General features: G+C 39.1%; 1 pseudogene; it reads left to right on the top strand.

Moving 5' to 3' along the window:
- Positions 1-18,527: 18,527 nt before the first annotated feature.
- On the top strand, positions 18,528-19,374 carry LOC109912087 (annotated as a pseudogene).
- The last annotated feature ends 3,025 nt before the right edge of the window (positions 19,375-22,399 follow it).

The following is a 22,399-nucleotide window of genomic DNA, read 5'->3' on the forward strand; positions in this document are numbered from 1 at the left end:
GCCCCACTGGAGGACTGAACATCCTGGACCACTGCTACACAACCATTAAAGACGCCTACTGCTCCATTCCCCATCTACACTTCAGAAAATCAGATCCCAATGCTGTGTTCCTCCTCCCAGCTTACAAGCAGAAGTTGAAATAGGGCGATCCTTCACAGTAGCACAAGGCTGGTCTGAGGGAGCAGAAGAGTGTCTCAGGAACTGCTTGGAATCAGAGGACTGTACCATATTCAACTACTCAATGGAAAACATAGTCCAAAATGCCACCGCCATCATGAACTTCGTAGGCAAGTACGTGGAGTACTGCGTGTCAAAGAAGTCAATCCAGGAGTTCCTCAATTGGAAACCTTGGATGAACTGGGAAATCCACTGCCTACTGAAGGCCAGGCGTGCAGCATTCAAGTCAGACAACCCAAACTTATTCAGAGAATCCAGATATAACCTCTGCAAAGCCATCGGAGATGCCAAGAGACAGTACCGGACCAGGTCAGAGGCCCAAACCTACCATAAGACTCCCGCCGCATACGGCAAGGCCTGAACAACATCACAGGATATAAAATGAAGCAGAGCAAGATAGCGGTCAAAACACATCCCTCCCATAATATGTTCAATGCTCTCTACGCTCGGTTTGAGCAGAATGGCAGTGGCGTGGTGTCAACTGCCCTTACAGCCCCGGACATGCCTGTTCTCTCCATCACCGCTGCAAACATAAGATCAGTCTTCCAGGGAGTCAACCCGAGGAATAGGACTGGTCCAGATGGTGTCCCTAGCCCTGCACTTTGATCCTGTACCAATCAACTGGCGAAGGTCTTCATTGACATCTTTAACTTCTACCACCTACAAGCCGAAGTCCCCATCTGTTTCAAGGAGACCACCATCATTCCAATGCCAAAGAAACGTATACAATGTGCCTTAATGACTACTGCCCACTGGCTATGACCTCCATAAACATGAAGGGCTTCGAGAGGCTGGTCATGGCTCACATCAACTCTCGTCTGCTAGCCTGCCTCAATCCCCTGCAATTTGCCTACTGACGTAACAGATTGCCATTTCCTTAGCCCTGCACTCATCCTTGGAACTTCTGGACTAGAACACCCACGTCAGACACCTACTCATCAAACACAGCTCTGCCTTCAACACCATAAGTCCCTCTAGACTGATCACAAAGCTCCGCTGTCTGCATCTGGATCCTCAGCTTCCTGACCCACAGATTGCAATCAGTAAAGATAGACAGCTGCAGCTCCTCCATGATAACGCTCAGTACTGGAGCCCCCCAAGGATGCATTCTCAGCCCCTTACTGTACTCCCTGTAGCCCCACAACTGTGTAGCCATGCACAAGTTTGCTAATGACACCACCATGGTAAGATGGATATCAAACAATGATGAGTCAGAACACAGAAAGGAGATAGAGGTAATGGTGTCACAGTACAATGATAACAACCTCTCTCTCCATGTCAGCAAAAGAAAAGAAATGATCTTTGACTTCAAGAAGAAAGGAGGAGGACATGCCCCCATCTACATCAATGGAGCGGAAGTTGAGAGGGCAGACAGCATCAAGTTCCTACGAGTGACAATGGCTGACAACATGTCCTGGACTTCTCAAATAGATGCAATGGTCAAGAAGGCACAACGACACCTCTTCTTCCTCGGGCAGCTTAGGAAATCTGGCATGTCCATAAGGACCCTCACCAACTTTTACAAATGCACCATAGGCATGTCCATAAGGACTTCACCAACTTTTACAAATGCACCATAGAAAGCATACTATTCGGGTGCATAAGGCCTGGTATGGCAACTGCTCTGTCCAGGGCTGTAAGAAACTACAGAAAGTTGTGTGCATAGCCCCAGACAATCACGGAAGCCAACCTCTCATCCACGGACTCCATTTACACCTCTTGTTGCTACGGAAAGGCTGCCAAAATCATCAAAGACCCCTCCCACCCCAGTAATGCTCTCCTACAACCTCTCTGTCAGGCAGAAGATACAGAAGCTTGAATAAACACACCAACAGGTTCAAGAACAGCTTCTTCCCTGCAGTTATTAGACTGATGAATGGACTCCCTAACTTCAAATAATGTTGATCTTGTTAATGTTGATCTTGCTTTGCGCACGTCCAGAGCAGTGTAACCTAATTGCCTCGCTCTGCCTAAACATTCCTTTCTGTATGTCTTTGTTTGCTATGATCTGCCTGTACTGCGCTCACAAAACAAAGCTTTTCACCGTACTTAAGTACACATGACTACAATAAATCAAATCAAATCAAATAACAACTTCTAACAATTTCCATAAGAATTGTTTCACGATAACTGATATTTTGCATCCCGCATTCTGTTTGCCTCCCTTTTTTAAATAGACAAGTTACATTTGCTATCTTCCAAACTAAAAGGACTTTCCTGGAACAAAAGAAGCATTGTAAAATTAAAGGTGTCTGCCATTTCCTGCCTATGTCTGGTTAATAGAGCTAAACCATCTCATATTCCTATTGCCTGGAAACTTTCACAGTGAAGAATTTGTCTCAGTAAGCTGTCCCAACATGGCTCCCCAGAATTCAACAGCCCACCAAACCCACTTCCATCATTCAACCGCCAGCTGGCCAGTAAAATCTCACCTTCAAAATCAGAGATGAAATTTTGAGCTGCTGAGATGACAAATTGCAGCTCTTTTCTATTCTTGTTTAGCAGAATGAAAAAATATTCTGTACAGAGTGATACTGCATTTTTCATGTGTTCAGAATAAAGTACTGCTGTAAACTGCAAATCAGAAACATAATTTGCATTCAGGGTTGGAATTCATTTACTAGGCCTCAATCACAGTAATCTCCTTAATTGATGGAAAAACAGGAGCCTGTTCCCAAAACATAAACATTGATAAATACATTAAATTAATCATGATTTTATAATTTGGCAACTAATAAATATAGCAACTTGTATTTTCTATCCCAGGGAATATAGCATACATCTGTGTCTTTGTAGTAAAGAAGAGTTTTTGCAATTTAGTTCTGTTCTTGATCTCTTCTGTACAAGAGAAGCTTAATTTAATTGGCAGACAGCTCTGTGATTCATTGCCAACCTGAATTTTGCAAGATTAGATTTTTGGAGCTATTAAGCAAATGTATTTTTCTGAATATTCTGTCATGTACATATGAAAAGCAAACCACTATTTCTGTCATGCTAAGTAAAAGATATGCATAAATGGGCCAAATTTTCACCATCTCTTATCATAAGTCTGGTCGAAGATGCTCTATGTATGACAATGCCAACCACTACTAGCTTGTGGTTGGGGTAATTTGCTACCCATCATCCTCATCCACTGGGTCTAATGGCCTATTTGGTTTACATTAGGGAAGAAATAGTGGTCAGTTTTAACAAGAAGAGACTCTCGTATTAAACAATGTACATGATTGTTACATCATAGCGATCAGGTACATGTTAAATTAGTAAGTTGGTCATTGTTATGCCATCTATTGGGAAAGCAGAAGGCATAGGTCTTCACCCTATAAGATTCTAAGAAGCCTTTCTTTTCCCAACTCACATTTTTATGACATCTTTAGATTGGTTGGAGTTTAATGCAGTCTCCAACATTAACTCTTTCAGAACCATTACCTAATACAATAGAAAATGGTTGGAAAGGCTGAAATGCAGATTCATCAGCCCATGGCCAAATTTGGGAATTCCAATTTGGCCTTGTTTGGGTTGGAACCTTTGTTCACCATTCATATAACAAAACATGCTACAAGTTCAACTTGGTCATTCTTTACGAAACTTGACAAAACCCTCTTGACCATTATGCAAAGTCAAGTAAGCCATGCCAACATCTAGAATGGTATAGTTGGGCTCCACGTACTGTGGTCCAGGGGCAATGAATACATTGAATCAGAACAGACATTTGTTTTTTCAAATGTTAAACATTGGTCCTGTTATAACATACCCTTGGGGACAGTAAGGGGCATCTTTCGGGCAAAACATAGTATCAATTAGCAGCTCAAGCATAAAGCAAGCTAATGTTTCTGGCTTCTATGACCTTGATGTTATTTGTGGATGGAACCAAGTGGAATTCACACATTTTTTCCATAAGTAGCAGTCTAGATAAAGAAAAGCATGAAGAAGCCCATATGAGGCTTTATAGGTTCCAAAAGAACAACCTAGCTCATTGGAGAATCTTTTCCCTTTTTGGATACGTTCCTGTCAGTTTTTCTTTCTCTGAACACAAAGGTTGAGCAGAATACCTGATGATGAGATAGCACAGAGTATTTGGGCTGACCCAGGGATTTTGTTGATGCCTGTTGCCTGCTTACTGTAGACAATATTGTAATACTCAACTGAGTGGCCACCTGACTGGCCACCTGCACAGAGGGAAATCTACCTCTTCGCTTCATAATGTGACTATTATCTTGGCCTGCATCATGAGATTCAAATGTTTTCCAGAAATCTAATGAATTAATTTGTAGCAAAATAACTAAAAAAAAACTCTTGGCTCTGCTGCCACTGTTGTTGAGTTAACTTAAGGGTTAAGTCATGAGGGGCAAGGTGAACAGCCTGCTGTTGTGATTCATATAGGTACTAATGATATAGGTAAAAAGTGGGATGGAGTCCTACAAGCTGAATTTAGGGAGTTAGGAAGTAAACTAAGAAGTAGGACCTCAAAGGTAGTAGTCTCAGGCTTGCTAACATTGCCACATGGTAGTCAGAGCAGGAATGGCAGGATAACTAAGATGAATATGTGGCTTGAAGAATGGTACGAGAGGGAGGGATTCAAATTCCGGGTACATTGGAACCAGTTCTGGGGTAGGTGGGGCTAGTATAAACCTGATGATCGGCACCTGGACAGGACTGGAACAATTGCCCTTGGGGGATTGTTCACTAATGCTGTTGGGAAGGGTTTAAACTAAGATGTTAGGAGGATGGGAAACAATGCAGGAAGTCTGAGGGAGTAAAGTGGGGACAGAAACAAAAGACAGTGAGGAGGAAATTGAAAGTGGAAGGCAGAGAAGCCAAAGACAAAATTCAAAAAGGGCCACATTTCACCGTAATTCTAAAACAGCAATAAATGTCAAGAAAAAGAAAATGAGCCTGAAAGCTCTTTGTCTCAGTGTGAGGAGCATTTGTAATAAGGTGGATGAATTAACTGAGCACACAATTATTAATGGATATGATGTAATTGATTACATGGAGACCTGGCTCCAGGATGTCCAAGGTTAGGAACTCAATGTCCTGGGTTATTCAATTTTCAGAAAAGCTAAACAGAAAGGAAAGGGATGTGGGACAGCATTGCTGGTTAAGGAGGAGATTAACACAGTAGCAAGGGAGGACATTAACCTGGACGATATGGAATACCAAAAGGAAAAAGACGTTAGCGGGAGTTGTGTACAGACTATAAAACGGAGTTTGTGAGTTTGGGGATTGTATCAAACAGGAAATTAGAGATTCATGCAGTAAGGGTACAGCAGGTATTATGGGTGACTTCAATGTATATATTGATTGGATGAACCAAACTGGTAACAATATGATGGCGAAGGATTTCCTGATATACATGAGGGATGGTTTCCTCAACCAATATGTCGAGGAACCAACCAGACGGCAAGCCATCCTAGACAACAAGGTGCAGGGCTGGATGAACACAGCAGGCCAAGCAGCATCATAGGAGCAGAGAGGCTACTGTGTTCATCCAGCCCTGCACCTTGTTGTCTCGGATTCTCCAGCATCTGCTGTTCCTACTATCTCTGAGGCAAGCCATCCTAGACTGGGTATAGTGTAATGAGGGAGGATTAATTAGCAACCTTGTGGTGCAAGATCCTTTGGGGAAGAATGAACTGTAATATGGTAGAATTCTTCATTAAGATGGAGAGTAACACAGTTAAATCTGAGACTAGGGTCCTGAACTTAAAGAATGCTAACTTTGATGGCATGAGGTATGCATTTGCTAGGATAAGTCAGCCAAGGATACTTAGGAGGTTGATGGTGGTAAGGCAATGGCAGACATTTAAAGAACACATGGATGAATTTCAACAATTGTACATCCCTATCTGATGTAACAGTAAAACAGGGAAAGTGGCTCAACCATGTCTAACAAAGGAAATCAGTGATTGTGCAAAGCCAAGGAGGAGGCATAAAAATTGACAAGAAAGAGCAGCAAACCTGAGGCCTAGGAGAAATTTAAAATTCAGCAGAGGAGGACAAAGGGTTTAAGTTGGAAGGGAAAAATAGAAAATGAAAGTAGGCTTGTGGAAAACATAAAACTGACTGCAAAAGCTTCTTTAAATATGCTAACAGAAAAAGACTGATGAAGACAAATGTAGGTCCCTTGCACTTAGAATCAGGTGAATTGGTAATGGACAACAGAGAGATGGCAGACCAGTTGAACAAACACTTTGGATCTGTCTTCACTAAGGAGAATACAACTAACCTTCTGGAAGTGCTAGGGGATGGAGGGTTGGGCATAAAGGAGGAACTAAAGGAAGTCCTTACTAGTCAGAAAATGATATGGGGGAAATTGATGGGATTAAAACCTATTAAATCCCCAGGGCCTGCATCCCAGAGTACTTAAAGAAGTGGCCCTAAAGATAGCAAATGCATTGGTGATCATTTTCCAGCATTCTGTAAACTCTGGAAGATTTCCAACAGACTGGAGGGTAACTAATATAACATTTCTTTTTAAAGAAAGATGGGACAGAATAAACAGGAAATTATGGGCCGGTTAGCCTGGCATCAGCGCTGGGGAAATTGCTGGTGTCAATTATTAAGGATGTAATAACTGAGTATTTAGAAAGCATTGACAGAATCAATTCAAGTCAGCATGGATTCACCAAAGGGAAATCATGCTTGACAAATCTTCTGGAATTTTTTGAGGATGTGACCGGTAGAGTGGACAAGGGTGATTCAGTAAATGTTGTGTACCTGGACTTTCAAAAGGCTATTGACAAGGATCCACACAAAAGATTAGTAAGGAAAATTAAAGCTCAATGTGTCTGAGGTAATGTATTGACATGGATAGAGAACTGGTTGGCAGACAGGAAGCAAAGAGTTGGAATAAATGGCCCCTTTTCAGAGTGGCAGGCAGTGACAAGTGGAGTACTGCAGGGTTCAGTACTGGGACCCGAGCTGTTCACAATATACATTAACAATTTGGATGAAGGAATTGAATGCAATATCTCCAAATTTGCAGATGAGACCAAACTTGGTAGCAATGTGTGCTGTGAGGAGGATGTTATGAGGCTACAGGGTGACTATAACAGACTGGCTGAGCGGGCAAATAATTGGAAAATGAAGTATAACAAGGTCTAGTTGTAAGGGTTGGGGTAAGGACATGAGAGAGCTCAAGCGCTAAATTTATTGAACTTGATATTGAGTCCGGCAGGCTACAGGGTCTCCAAGTGAAAAATGAGCTTCTGCTCTTCCAGCTTGGGCTGAGCTTCTCTGGAGCACTGCAGCAAGTCTGAGCTTGAGATATTGGCCAGGGAACATGGTGCTGTTTTGAAGTGGCAGTTAACTGGAAATTCAGGATCATTTTTGTGAACAGAAAACAAGTGTTCTGTGAAGTGATCACCCAGTCTATGCTTCGTTGAAATGACAGGTTTGTCTAAATTCTATTAGCCAACTCATTCTCATCTGCAAATAGCAAAGAAAAAAATGATGCATAAGGTAGTATGTTAAAAGAAAATCTCAAAGGGAATCTTGTTGTGTTGCCTGCCTTGTGACTGAATTTAGGAAATCAGAGAATATGGGAGTGGAAGGGGAAAGATCCTGTTATCTTGGTCCATGTAGATACTAATGATATAGGTAGAAGGAGGGAAAAGGTTCTATCTCCCATCTCCCGCACTTCCGCCCTCACCCCTTCTCTTCCCTCCCGCAACAGCAATAGGGTTCCCCTTGTCCTCACCTACCATCCCACCAGCATCCACATCCAGAAGATCATCAGGCGCCATTTCCACCACCTCCAGCAAGATGCCACCACCGGACACATATTCCCCTCCCCTCCCTTGTCTGCTTTCCGCAGGAACTATTCCCTCCGGGACACCCTGGTCCACACTTCCTTCTTCCCCAACACCTCCCCACAGTCCTACAGCACCTTCCCCTGTAACCGGCAAAGGTGCAAAACCTGCTCATTTACCTCCTCCCTCTCCAAGGGCCCAAACATACCTTCCAGGCGAAGCAACACCTCACCTGCATTTCCCATAATCTAGTCTATTGCATTCGATGCTCACAATGTGGTCTCCTCTACACTGGGGACACGAAATGTAGACTTGGCGACCACTTCGCAGAACATCTACGTTCTGCTCGCAAGAAAGACTCTGAACTGCCCGTTGCCTGCCACTTTAACGCACCACCCTGTTCCCTGGCCAACATGACTGTCTCTGGCTTTTTGCAGTGTTCTAGTGAAGCTCAAAGCAAGCTGGAAGAACAACACCTCATTTTCATTTTGGGGACCCTACAGCCCTCCGGACTCAATATCGAGTTCAATAATTTTAGGGCCTAAACTCTCCCATGCCCCAGCCCCCAACCCACACACCAGGCCTTGTTACCACATAGCCTGCCATTACACACTACCTGTTGTTAATCACTAACAGTCCCCATTAACAACTATTCACCCTCCCAGCCTAATCATTATCAGCTCTTTTGTCAGTCCAACTGCTCTTCTCTCTCTTTCGGCTCTATCCTATTGTTAACTTACTACCCCATTCCCCTCCCCATTTTTCTGCGTATAAACTGATGTTTTCCCAGCCATCATCAGTTCCGAGGAAGGATCATCAGACCCGAAACGTTAACTCTGTTTTTGAATTCACAGATGCTGCCAGACCTGCTGAGCTTTTCCAGCAACTTTGTCTTTGTAGAAATCATTGAGTAATTTTCTTTAGCAGTGAGTGAAAAGCTACAATTAGGGTCAGATTCACTTGATAAAATTGCACAGTTTGTCCTAAGGTAGTAAATAGACACATTATTCTTCACCATACAACTGGTCATCTTGCATGACTTAAATAAAATGATTCCCAGCCACACTTGCACAGACATACCTTGCCAAAGCTTGCCTTCACAGTTTACAGTTTACAAGCTAGGTTGATTTTGCAGCTTTTGTTGGAGCTAATGTTGTGTGTCAGTCTCTATTTATATTTCCCTCTCTTCTCAAACAGAAGAAATAATCTGGCAGACCACTTTTCCCAAGACCTCAGAAACAGGCTTTCCAACAAAAGATGAGAGTTCTTTATCAATTGCCAAGACAGTTTCAGCAATTGCTATATTATTTACAATCCATGGGAAAACAGAAAGAATGCTTACTTCATTGGTATTTTATTTACCCATCTTCCCAGTACCTATATAAAATGAGTACAAGCAAACTTTGGTTCAAAAGCTAAATCAAAGGATGACTTCTTGTTTAAATTTCTTCTGCATAATATAAATGCCAAAATGTGACTAAATATCAGGGGAATGTCCTGCACAAGATAACATTAATGGTAGCTCTTTGAAAATAAGGCACAGTAGAATGGATTTTTTTTTGCCTTGCCATCTGAGCAATAATCTGGAGCAGACTGTCTGCTCATTGGGAAAGCCATTCAATTTTTTATTCATTCTAATTTGCATTTTATTAATTTCGGAGTATTCTCTAATTGCAAGCAGTTCACTCCAACATTACCATCCAAGTGATGAATATAAATTTTGAAATTTCCAAAGATTCAATCCCATCCAAAAGTTTTGATAATACTATAAACAGTTCAGAAGGGTATATTTTTATATCAAATGCTTAGAGTCAGACAGAGGACTTTATAGAGCACCGATTCTAATTTATACAGTGTTTGTCATTTTTACTTCTGTGAAATGGTAGCAGTTATTCTCGTGTCACAGTTTCCAGTTTGTTTCCCAAGCACTAAAACATTTATTTTAACTGCAGTCTGCATTACACAAACTGTTTGTTGTGCTAACTCTTCTATCCCATTAACATGCTGGCATTAGCGACAGTCATCTTGAATAGTTTTGAAGCAGTGTTAACTACCTACACAACTGCATTATCAGTAAAAAATGCAAATTGGAACCAAATCCCAGCGAAGGAGGTCCATGAGCCCAGCACTCAGCATCGTAATGATCAGTACTTAGACGACTGTCAGGGTACTTCATATGGAAATATTAATGATGAATTTTCCTCAGATTAAAATAGCACCCCTGAGAATTTTTGTCTTGGCATACCCCCAAATTTCATGCAGTTTCCTATTTTTGACTTGGCATACCCCCAAATTTCTTGCATTTCCATTCATTTCATCCCGAAGCATCTGTTTATCTGCTTACATTCCAGTATCTCCTCAAACTACATCACTTCTTCCTATCCCAGGACAAATGCGCATTCTTTTTGCCTCATTGGTAACACTTCTTACCTGTGCGTTAGAATATTACAATCGGTTGAAATCTTCCTCAGATTCATATTCTGACTGACAACTCAAGACTGCACTATGAGTCTAAGTTTTCTTTAATCAAGATTGTTATGACACGCCTCTAAAGCAGGTGGAACTTGAGCCCTACCTTTCTGGCCCAGAGATAATGACATTACCACTGCACCGCAAGAGCCCCTTACTGAGCCGAGGTAACATTGTTAGGAGTAGATGGAAGGGATTCCATCACTCTATTTGAAGAAGGGAATTGGGAGCTTGTTTGTTTTCTGGAACAATATTAATAGCCTTCAAGTAGTCACCTGAGGAATAACTTCAAAATGACATCAATTCAATATGATTTTGTAATAAAGAACATGGAACTGTAAGGACTGGGTGCACAAGTAAGTAATTATCAGAGTTCCAAACATTGGTTCCAATCAGAAGAGTTAGGTATGAACTTGTCTCCTGCGGGCTTTTCTTTATCTGGTGCAGTATTGCATAAGTTATTTCTCATAAGATAAGAAACTGGGCATGGATAAGATCATTTTGAAGAATCCAATAAGCATTTACTGCAGCTAACTATTGTGTGCAAACATTTTATTCATAGGGGAATGAGTGCCTGGTCTAAAATGAAGCTATGATTCACAATAAAGGAGCATGCATCCAGTCAGATGCCATGCTTCAAGTGATCCAGGATCATATACAGTACGAGATGTTATACCTTCAAGCCACATGTAATGGTATAGTTATGATATTATGAGCATATCTTTTAAAAGCACACTGACATACTAACTGTAAGACATAACAACCCCTTTTTCCAAAGATAGAAACTTTTCTCAAACAGATATACATTATTGTACATTGTACAACTGTTGAATTTACAACAAACACAAACAAGTAAAATAGATTTTACAAAACTGATGTTTTGAATTTCAGAAACACTTGTAGAGTTCAGACACATTATGATCTGGTGGAGAGGTATGCACTATTTCCTGGTCCATTTGTTTGACAAATTGATTGCCTTGCTGCTACTCAAAATCATCACACTATCATCATCATCAGCGTGTTCTTCCCCAATCTTTTCATAGATGATTGATCTGCATTGGCTTCTGTTCTTTTGCAAAAAAACAATGATCAGGAATTACTTCATATGACTGGGGCTGGATGCAAATTCTAGAAACATTTACTGGTATCAAAGTATTTGTATTTAAATTTCTAGTTTGCATTCTTTTAGCAGTTTTAGCAGTTCTCTACCTGTTTGCTCATCATGTATCCCTTTCATTGTCTCCATTGAGGAAAAATGTCCTGTGTCTTAGAATTGTTAAATAAATGGTTGCCGAACAAAATTTTTCACACTTATCTCCGAGCACAAGTTGTGCTGTGTATAGACATCCCTTTTTTACTGACATTGCACTAAAATGCTACAATGCAATTCAAAAATAGTTCTGGCCAAAAGTGTAACAGATCAATCTTGAGAATGTCTTCAGCTTTGTAGTCAAGAGAATCAATACGCAGATAAAGAAGAAAATCATGGTTTTTGTATGAGTTCAGTAATCTGCTCAGTGTGTTACATGTGATCATTCTGGTAACCCGCGCATATTTCACTTCAATGGCACATTCTTTGACCTTGACAAGTAGTGGTCTCAAATGTGGCAATGCACATGTCAGCATATTGTAGTAAATCATTTCTAAAGGTTTATGATAAGCTTCAATGGTGAATTTTTTGCAAAGTAAGTAAATATGAAACTGCTTGATGCTGTGTGCCAGAGCTAATGTCTCATGCTCTATTTCTGAAGAGATGTCAGGATTTTGGACCAAAAGCAGTAGGTTTCCATCTTGCAAATGACGTGTCTTAGCATTTTTGTCATGGATCATTTGAGAAAAATGACATTCCTGGGGTCATATCACTGCAGTAGGCGAAGATTTTGCTGACAGAATCTGCGTAAGAGAATCAAAGATGTATTAATGATTGTCTTGCCACACATATGGATGTCCTTGAGCAGAGGATATACCATCAATGCAATAATAGGGAGAAATTTTAAGAATTGGAGGTGACATCACAGAATCTTTTTACCTTAGAGGATTACCATTCATTTAATATCCTTGATTTCACATGGATTGGGAAGAACTCTATAGGTGGAGAATATGAAAAGGCTATCTGGCTGATGTTGACATAGCACTTTCTGCTGTTTAATACCAACTCTTTTTATGGTGCTGCTGTCATTAGTTTGTTCTTATCTTACTCTTGACAAGTGATATCATCAGCTATGCAAGGACAATAAGGTACATTCTTAATAATCCTGTCCATGAAATATGTATTGGCTAACTGCTAGCCAAAATGGTAACTGTCGGAAACAGTAAATTCCGGTTGGTGTCCAAATGATATCCTAATTGTTAGTATTCTTCTATTAAATGGACTGACCAGATTACACACTTTACATCTGGCTTGGAAAAGGATCTTGTTCTGAAAAATTTATGATTAAATTTTTCCAGCATTGATATTTTATGTGCGCACATTTTAAGTAAAAGTCTAGGTGCATTGGATCCAGGCACATTCTTGTGGTGCCATCTTTATTTAAAACGATCGTGATGGGGTTTCATCAATCTGTGCAGTGCTTAACCTAGATATTATACCATTTCACTCTATTTTGTTCAGTTCCAATCAAAACTTCTCCTAAATGGGCATATTCCATTTCCTGGGAGGATCAATAAATGTGATTGAATCCATCCTTAAGGTGCAATGAATAAACACTTAAAATTGCTAATTGTGCCAAATCCATTGGGTGCAAGCATTTAAGGTATTTGTCTGATTTGAATACATCATAAGTGCTCTGTCTCACCACAATGGGTTGTTGATTTTCAGGGATTGTGACACTACTGAGATTCCTGTAAACTTGTGGTCAGCCAGTGCTGGACTATGTTATCTTGTAGGTAGAAGAATTTGGGAAGCCAGGATGAGCTTTCATATTAATATTGCTGTGCAATCCTGCCCAGGTATGGAATTGGCAATCCATTGTATGCTGTGAGATGATCTCCCATCAGCTATACCATGGATCACATTTGCTGAGATACATTTCCTTTCAGATGTAGTGGCAATACATTGATACTAGCTCTCACGTAGATTTTAGCTTTTAGTGCGTTTCATCCTGTTGGGACCTGTGACATTAATGATTATAAAGGCTACTGATTGTCTTATATCATTGGCATCGTGTGTGAAATTTGTCTTTCACTTGGTTGACTCTGAACTTTACTGATGTGTTTGGGTTTGTGTATCTTCTTAACATTTACCTTGCTGCTAGTATTATGGTGTTGTGCTATCTTGTTGTTTACCTTTGTCTTGTTATGAGGCTGAGCCTTTGGGATTAGATTTCTGACACATGTAAGTCTAACGTCCCCTGCTGACATATCCTATACAGTTATAAAGAAAGGTTGGACAGCTTTTGGTAGGCATCACAAACCACATCTATTACAGATATTGTGGATTTGTTGCACTTTGTGAACCATAGTAACAATACTGGCTACAACTAACGTACGTAATTGTTGTTGGCCTCCCATATTGCCTTCATAATTAAGTGCATCCTGAATTAACACATCAATGGCATGGCCCTTTCTCTTGCCCAAAAGATTCTTCCTAAAGATATTAATTGGTGAAGAGACAATGACTAATGCAATGAATTACAGCTCTTCTTTTGTGACCTTTACTGTGACAGCTTCTAACAAACTGATTAATAGATTCTTGGGATTGCTATCTGTGAGACATGAGTTGGAATCTGTTAATCTTGAAAGTGATCTTTTCTGGATCTTTCTGGTCACCCATAGAAAAATTGGATATTAATTCTGTGAAGCCCGTCCTTATACCAATTCCAAGCAAGATTTTTAGAGATCATTTATTGGGATCATCTAACACTTGATCTGTAAAATAGAAATACATACATTGCTTGAACAGTTCGGGATTCAACAAAGGGTTCACTGGAGGCCAATACATAAAGATTTGGTTTGATTTGATTTATTCATTGTCACGTGCATCTTGTTACAAAATACGGTGTTGTCTTGTGTCGCCACTCACTGACTCCATCTTAATACATGGCAACACTAAACCAAAATATACAATATAAAGGCAGAAAAATGAAGAAATAAAGAATAGAAAATAATGAGGTTTCTGCTGTCCATGATTCTAAATTAGAACATTGGACTATAGCACCCTAAGCCATGAGTCACTGACATTATTTCAGTGAAGCTTAAATCTGCTCCTTTCTTAAGAACACAGACTTTGCTGGTGCTGTTCTGATAAACTGTTACTTTGTACTGACAGCCAGAAACAGAGAAAATAGCATCTAACCTCCAAATGCAGAATATTACATTGCATTGGCTTTTTGTTACAGCTCAAAAGTATGTTTCAGCTTTTTTCCATTTCATTCTTTTAATTAAGGCAATTTATTTTGTCTTGGAAGAAGTTATGTTCTCATAAAAAAGAAATTAACATTCTTTCTTTTGTGGTTAATGTCCTAACTACAGATTGCATAACTGTTTAAACACACAGCAACTGATGCTGCTGAAACATAAGAAATTCTCCCTTTGTCCAAATTTTCTGTTGTTCAAAGCTGTTATCCAGTTGGTCTTAAATTAGTTTTCCAACTATATGCCACCAAGATGTTGGAGTCATTTCTAGATGGTCACCACTGCCAGAATAGTACAAGCTTACTTTCAGTAGGGTGCTTTACCTGATACAGTAATGTACATATTATCTCACATAACATAAGCAACTAAGTGTGAATATTCCAGTGTTGAAGAATTTGACAGACATTATTGCAGCCAACTATTATGTACAAACATTACATTCATCAGACACTGAAGTAACTGGGTTAACATTAAGCTATAAGATAAAACATGCTCCTAGTAAAGTGAGATAACAAGGTGTAGAGCTGGATGAAAACAACAGGCCAAGCAGCATCATAGGAGCAAGAAAGCTAACGTTTCGTGCCTAGACCCTCCTTCAGAAAGATCCTTCTTCTGAAGGAGGGTCTAGGCCCAAAACTTCAGCTTTCCTGCTCCTATGATGCTGCTTGGCCTGCTGTGTTCATCCAGCTCTACACCTTGTTATCTCAGATTCTCCAGCATCTGCAGTTCCTACTACCTCTGATACTCCTAGTAAAGTAACATGTTCCAATGTAAGATGGAGCATGGGATCATTATTCCCTCAGATTATATGTTATGATATAGTCATGATATGTGAGTACGCATCTTAAAGATAGAATGGCATACTGACTGTGAGACAGAAACCAAAAGAATTGGGAAGTCATTGAATGATGGTGCACTGTGAATAAAGAAGAAAACATTTTCATTCAAGTCCTGAACATAATCAACAGAGGTAGTCTTGGCAGAAAAGTAAAATAGTAACGATTTTGTTTCTATTATCTTGGCTACCTTTATTAGATCATTAGACTTCCTCTGACACTGGTCTTAGTTATGAAACTGAGAAAGGTGACATTCTTGCTTCCTGTGGCACCACTTGCATACAGTCTCGCTTGTGATCATTCAGTGTCATGTCGGTAATGTGAATCTCAGGAAAGAAACGTAGTTATGTTCTTGTCAAAATTTGATTTAAAAAACATACTCTTTGTCAACCGTATTTCTGACAATCTGCTGCAGCCTTAAATCACTGTAGGTTTTTAGATATTGCTGCAACTCAATGCTTCCTTCTGTCCCATGTATTTACCTCTATATTATGTGAGAGTTGCATCTCCACTTCTCCAATCACATTGACGATAAGCTACTGTCCTGATATACAGCACAGTCAGCACTATGGTCTTAAGCTGTCTGATGCCTCAAGTGTTTTTAGAAATCTTCCATAATGGTTTCCAGAATTTTTGAAATTAGCAATTCGTGCCCAGGTTAGATTTTCAGTTGTTGTTGGGAACAGGAATAGGTGCAAATAGAAATTTGTATTCAGTCAGATCCTGCCACCACTGGAACAGTTTGCATATTTTCAAAAGGCCTGCAGTGTGGAAGAAATAGATAATCCATTCCCCAACAATAATAGCCCTCTTAGGCTCTTTAAAGAGTTTGTTGGGGGCTTTTTGGAAAAATCCTTTTTCCAGAGAAAGCCAAAATGACTCAAGCACATTAGTTGTCAAGATCACCTGATCTAAATCAAGTATGTTTCCATCTGTGGTATTTTTTATGAAATGTGATTGTGTCTAATTGACCATTATACTTCAACTTAGTTGTTATGGTCATTTACAGTGGTTTTATCTGGCTGACCCTTTCATGAGCTGCCCATTGTCCATGACAACTCAATGGCTACCACCTGCATGGCTGGCTGTTGTCTTTGTTGGCAGCAGAGGACAGGCAGCCACAGGCAGGCAGTTACTGCTTCCTGGAGATGCTTGGCAAAATTACATGGGAAGTGAGCTTGCTGCCAGCCTAAACAGCCTATTCACATTTAATAACATCATTATGAGAGTTTAGACACCAGGTTAGGAACTTGAAACTTATCTGTGTGCTAGGTTTTTAAGCCCAATTTGAAATTCCAGCCTATGGCTCCTTAGGTCATCTTTCAAGTTGATCTTAACTGCTAGGTTACATTAACAACTGATGCCTTCTAGAGTTTGCAATAAGCTGCTGAAAAACTCAGCAAAACAATCCTTACTATTCTTTTAAATAGTATTATGATTTATTATAAAATATCTGGATCCTATCTGCTTTCATTTTTATAACAACAAATTGCTCATTTTTCACACTTTAATTAGATGCTCGTCTAACACCCAGGTAAATTTCCAGCAATTTTTAAAATATTTCTACAATTTTTCCATCATTAACATTAATAAAGATTGAATTATTATTCACAGTACTTTTGACATTTTATTCTTATTCTTCCATGGCCTACCTGCCATATGTAGATCTGCCAATTTATTTGAAAATGCTAATGAGTCATTTTCTCTGTTCAAATTTATTTTTAATTTGCTTTTTAGCAACTCTGCATTTTTCTTTTGAATTTATTCCAGTATTCAATTCCTTCTTAGATTATTTTTAAAAATTGCTTCTCTATAGTCTAACTTTAGCTTTTTATTTAATTAGTTTGAAGTTATTCTCTTAACTGTTACATGTACACATTTAGATATTGTTTTCTAAACTTTCTCTGAAAGGAATTTATTCTTTCAATGTTATTTTCACATATGTTCATTATTTTTCCAAATGAAAATTGAAAATTTTGATTACTAGGAATACAGTAAGTTCCAAAGAATCTGACAGATTTGTTCAGATTTTAAAATTTTTTTATAAGTTTTACATATTTTAGCTTGTGTGAAAAATAGCTTGTGATCTGATTTAAGAAATGTTTCTTCTTATTGTCAGATGTTTAATGCACATCCTCCAATTTTTATTTAGATAATTATGTATTTCTGCTTTGTCTATTCAACTTAGCGATAACCAATTTCTTGTCCTTGCTGTTAACACATTGGAAATGAATAAATTTTTAACCAAACTTTCTTGTCAGTTTTCTTGTTTCTCAATGACATAAAAGTTCTCCCTTAGAAGTATGGAGCTACACATTTGGAATTGGTTGGGTTATTTTATCTCTTTCAGTTTTAGCTAAACTTTTGATACTGATTAAAATTCACTGAATTTTACTGTATATACAATGCCGTACTCACAATTCTATGTGGATACATTTAAAATAAATATTCATGCTTGCACTAAGAATTGCAAACAATTTTCTCAAGAACACATAAGGAAATACTTTTCGCTTTCTATTGATGGTGAGAATTGGAATTATGTGATTGCTAGTTGAGAAAACCATCTTTGACATTGGTTGCCTTCTCAAAACTAATTGTACAGCTCACAACAGATGAAATCACGTCTATTACAAGGTCAATGTGTAACTGTGTCCAAGAAGTTAATAGAATTGTAATTCTGGTACCTCTGCCACTCATAGGATGTTTAGTATTTACCTGGTAAATATGTATAAATATCATAAATGTGGTTGTAAAAGCTTCCTTGGGTATTACTAACAAAATCAGATACATGTTTTTAAAGCCATTGTGTTCAAATGTAGCATCGCAGACTGCAGTACCAGTAAAAATTAATGTGATTATGTGCATATGATCTTTTAGTCAAACATACTGAATATCTAACAACGAATACTCTTTCTTTGTTGGTGGTTGGAATTCTCTGAAAATGGTTCACTATTCATTAGGCCCAGAGAACCCCATTAAACCAAGCAAGGCAAGGGATTTGAGCTTGCAAGTACTCTTCAAGAAGGATGACACTGTCCAGACTGTCAAAAGCATCCACATTTGCAAAGCGACAAAGTTCCTGACGGATGTTGTGATCAAGAGGCAGCGAGTCTCTTTCCAAATCTCCAATGGTACAGTTGGTAGTTGTGCTTAAGCTAAGCCCTGGCGATGGTCACAAGATCATTGGCCTAAAAAGAGTGCAGAGTTCTTGCTACACATAGGATTCCTACAGTGCAGAAAAAGACCAATTGGCCCATCAAGACTGTATCGATCCTCCAAACAGCATCCCACCCATACCCATTGAATCCCCATAACCTCGCATTTACCATGGCTAACCCACTTAGCCTACACATCCCTGGACACTATAGACAATTTAGCACTGCCAATCCACCTAATCTGTGCAACTTTGGACTTTGGGAGGAACCCATTCACACACTGGGAGACATGCAAATTCCACACAGACAGTCACCCCATGTTAGAATTGAACCCGGTCCCTGACGCTGTGAAGCAGCCCTAACCACTGATCCTCTGAGCCAACAATGCAGATAGAAGTGCTGAATTCAAAGGTCTGGATGTGGATTCTCCAGTGATTTGAGCACATCCTAAGACTCCTAAGATGCGCCAGCATATACACCGTACCCGTGGTCATATCAACCCATGTGTGGCCTCACCATGCCACATTGAGATGATGCCCACCGAGAAGGAGTATGTTGTTCCGAAATCTGAGGAAGAAGAACAATGTTTCCGAGAAGAAGCTGAAGAAGCAGAAACTTATAGCATGGGATTAGATTTTACTCATTTAGCAGCGACTTCTGTACAAATAATAAAACTACAGGAAACCGAAACAAAAACAATGACTACCACCTTGGTCAAGTTTTACAGCTTGAGGAACTCAGAAAGCTAACATAGTAACTTACAGATTTACGTGTAAAACTATCTGTGTAGAAATTAGATGTTATCGAACTTAAGTGTTGCCTCAGCATTTCATTTTAGGACCTTGTAATTGTGAATGACCGTAAAGGTCAGTTATTTGATTACATGCTCAAAAAATCCTTTTTCAGAAAATGAGCTACACAGAGACGATATGCAATCATTTCAAATACTACTCAGGAAGTTTTAAAATGTAATTGTAGTTTATTAGAATACAAGTGAAGTTTAAAAGTAAGAAATTGTCATTTACCTTAGATCATTTAAATGTGGAAATATCATGATTGATTCCATACACATTTGCCCACAATCTTATTCTTCATGAGTTTCACTTTGTTTTTTATTGCAAATGCTGGAAATATTAATCATGAGTTGATAAAGCTAAGTGGTTCTATTATATATAATAATAACAACTTCAACATTCACATTAGGTAGCAAATTTGTGACTGTGGATCTATCTGTTACATTTGCCTCCCAATGTTCCTAACTATTGAAGACAAAAAAAAATTGCAGCACCCATAACACATCCACTACCCAGCCACTCCTACATCCAGGTTGTCAGCATGATGAAAATAGCAATTTAGGAAGAATAAGGTAGCCTGAGAAATAACTGGAAGTAGCTGGTGAGATCAGTAGCAGGAGTGCCAGCAAAAGAATAACTGATCTGATCAGGCCAGGTACAGTGAGAATCTTGGCATAATCAAGAACAAAATTCCCCCACCTCAGTTTGCTTTTGTCATCTTTTGCCTGCGGACCCTTCTTCAGATGCTGTGCAGATTTCCCTCTTTGAAATGGCAGGTGTCTGACTGTGATAATGCATGATCATGAAATCAATCATGCAGTAGCAGCAATCAAGTATTGTAACCCTCAGGTTTATTGCAGAGTGAAAAAGCATGGAATAATCTTTTTAACACTGGAGATAGTATTTAAAAGCTCTAAAGTACAGTAGTTTAAAACATTTTGGACACTTGACAGTTGTTTTTGACAGTTCCTTTTTACCAGTTTGATAGGTTCTCTTGACAATTCTAATAAATTTGGCAGCTAATGAGTTCATAGAAAAGGAATGTACATCTATATCAAAATTTAACAATTCTAAATGGTTCCCTGCCTCCACCAAATTATACTTGACCTTCCTAAAAAGCAAATTACCTTCTCCAAATGTGTGACAAGACCATATCCAAAGGGATACTTTTCCTCTCCAAAGGGATACCCCTGAGAGGGTATCCAAAGAAATCTACAACGTTCTGACCTGAAAACACTGAGTCTAATCTGCACACTTTATGTTTCATCCTCATTGGCTATCAACGTCTGACTAGAGTGAAGACAACGAATGATTGAAATAGCCAGTTATACCTATGAACCACGTAAGTGTAAAATGCCAACTATCCCCATTATCTGGCCTGTTGTTATGATTCCAGTTTAAGATAATAATGGACAAGTCACATCCCAGAATGAAACCTGGCTTGATAGATCATAAGTTTTAATTTTGCAGTTCAATTACAGTGCTGGTTAATTGATGAACCATGAATGTTCTTTTAACAAAAGAACACAGATTTATTTTACAAAAGACAAAAATGATACATATGACAATTTAGAAATATTTAAACAGAAATAACAAAAAAAATGCAATATTTTTTCCAGCGGTATTCTTTACAGATACTCAATCCTCATGATGTACTACTCCTATCTTAACTATTTAACTTTGTACTCAAATTATTCTTTCTGCCCCTTCATTGTGGATTGCTGAAACAGCTAAATAATTTTTAACAGCTCTGATAACCTGAAGATTCTTTTTCAGTGCTAATAGCTGAAGAGTGGCATGGTGGTACAGTGGTTAGTATTATTGCCTCACAGTAGCAGAGAACTGAGTTTGATTGTAGCCTTGTGTGGTGTTTGTAAGGGTGTTTTGGTTTCCTCCTGCAGGTTAGGTGGATCAGCCATGGTAAACATGGTTTCAGGGAAAGGTAGGGGGTCTGGTGGGATGCTCTTTGTAGGGTTGATGCAGCAACATGGGCTGAATAACCTCAATCACTGCAGGGATTCTGTGGCTCTATGAGGTCTTTATAAAATCTCTCAGCTAGAAGATGCCTAAATATTAATTTTCCAAAAACTAAGCTCTTACTGTTTGGATATTTCTGAAACCAATCCTGCTGATATAAAAATATTTTTCTGAACGCCAATCTGATTCCAACCTCCGACCATCTGTCTTTCTATAGGTGTAAACTGAGCTTTGTAATTATTCAGCAATTGACTTCCCAGGTACCTGTTTGAAGCATTTAGCTTTTATTGCATGCTTTCTTGGAAATTGTGTCTTTAATTCAATTTTTCAGATGACACAGTGGCCTCTTTTTTAAGGAAAAGGACTGAAACTAAAATCTATTTTTACTTCTACTTTAAAATTACTATTATGATGTGTTACAAACTTCTATCAGGCTGTCAAAATAAGAAATGCTGTTTTCAGGTGTGGGACTTGCAACTTACAGGCTTCTCGACAATTTTTCCCATAGTGGAGAAGATACGCAAAAATCCAGAACTAACTGCTTACAAAATATAGTTCCAGCTTTTCAGCTAGCAATATGGTTTGCTGCAACAACAGAGTGGAGTTGCATGTTTCAACCATGTGGAAGCCCAAAAGCACTTGTTTACAGGGGAGACAACGGTATAGTGGTAATCTCACTGGATCGGTAGTCTAGTGCCTGAGCCAAATTTATGAAGATTAATGGGTTCAAATCCCATTACAGTGCAGAGGAACATTTGAATTCAATGGTAAAAATGCTAGAATTAAAAAGCTGGTGTAATGGTGACTATGTACCCATTGCCAGTTGTCATAAAAACCCATCTGACTCATTAACGTCTCACTATGGCAGGAAATCTGCCATCCTTGCC

This window comes from Rhincodon typus, chromosome 4, assembly GCF_021869965.1.
Source record: "Rhincodon typus isolate 14 chromosome 4, sRhiTyp1.1, whole genome shotgun sequence".
NCBI lineage: Eukaryota > Metazoa > Chordata > Chondrichthyes > Orectolobiformes > Rhincodontidae > Rhincodon > Rhincodon typus.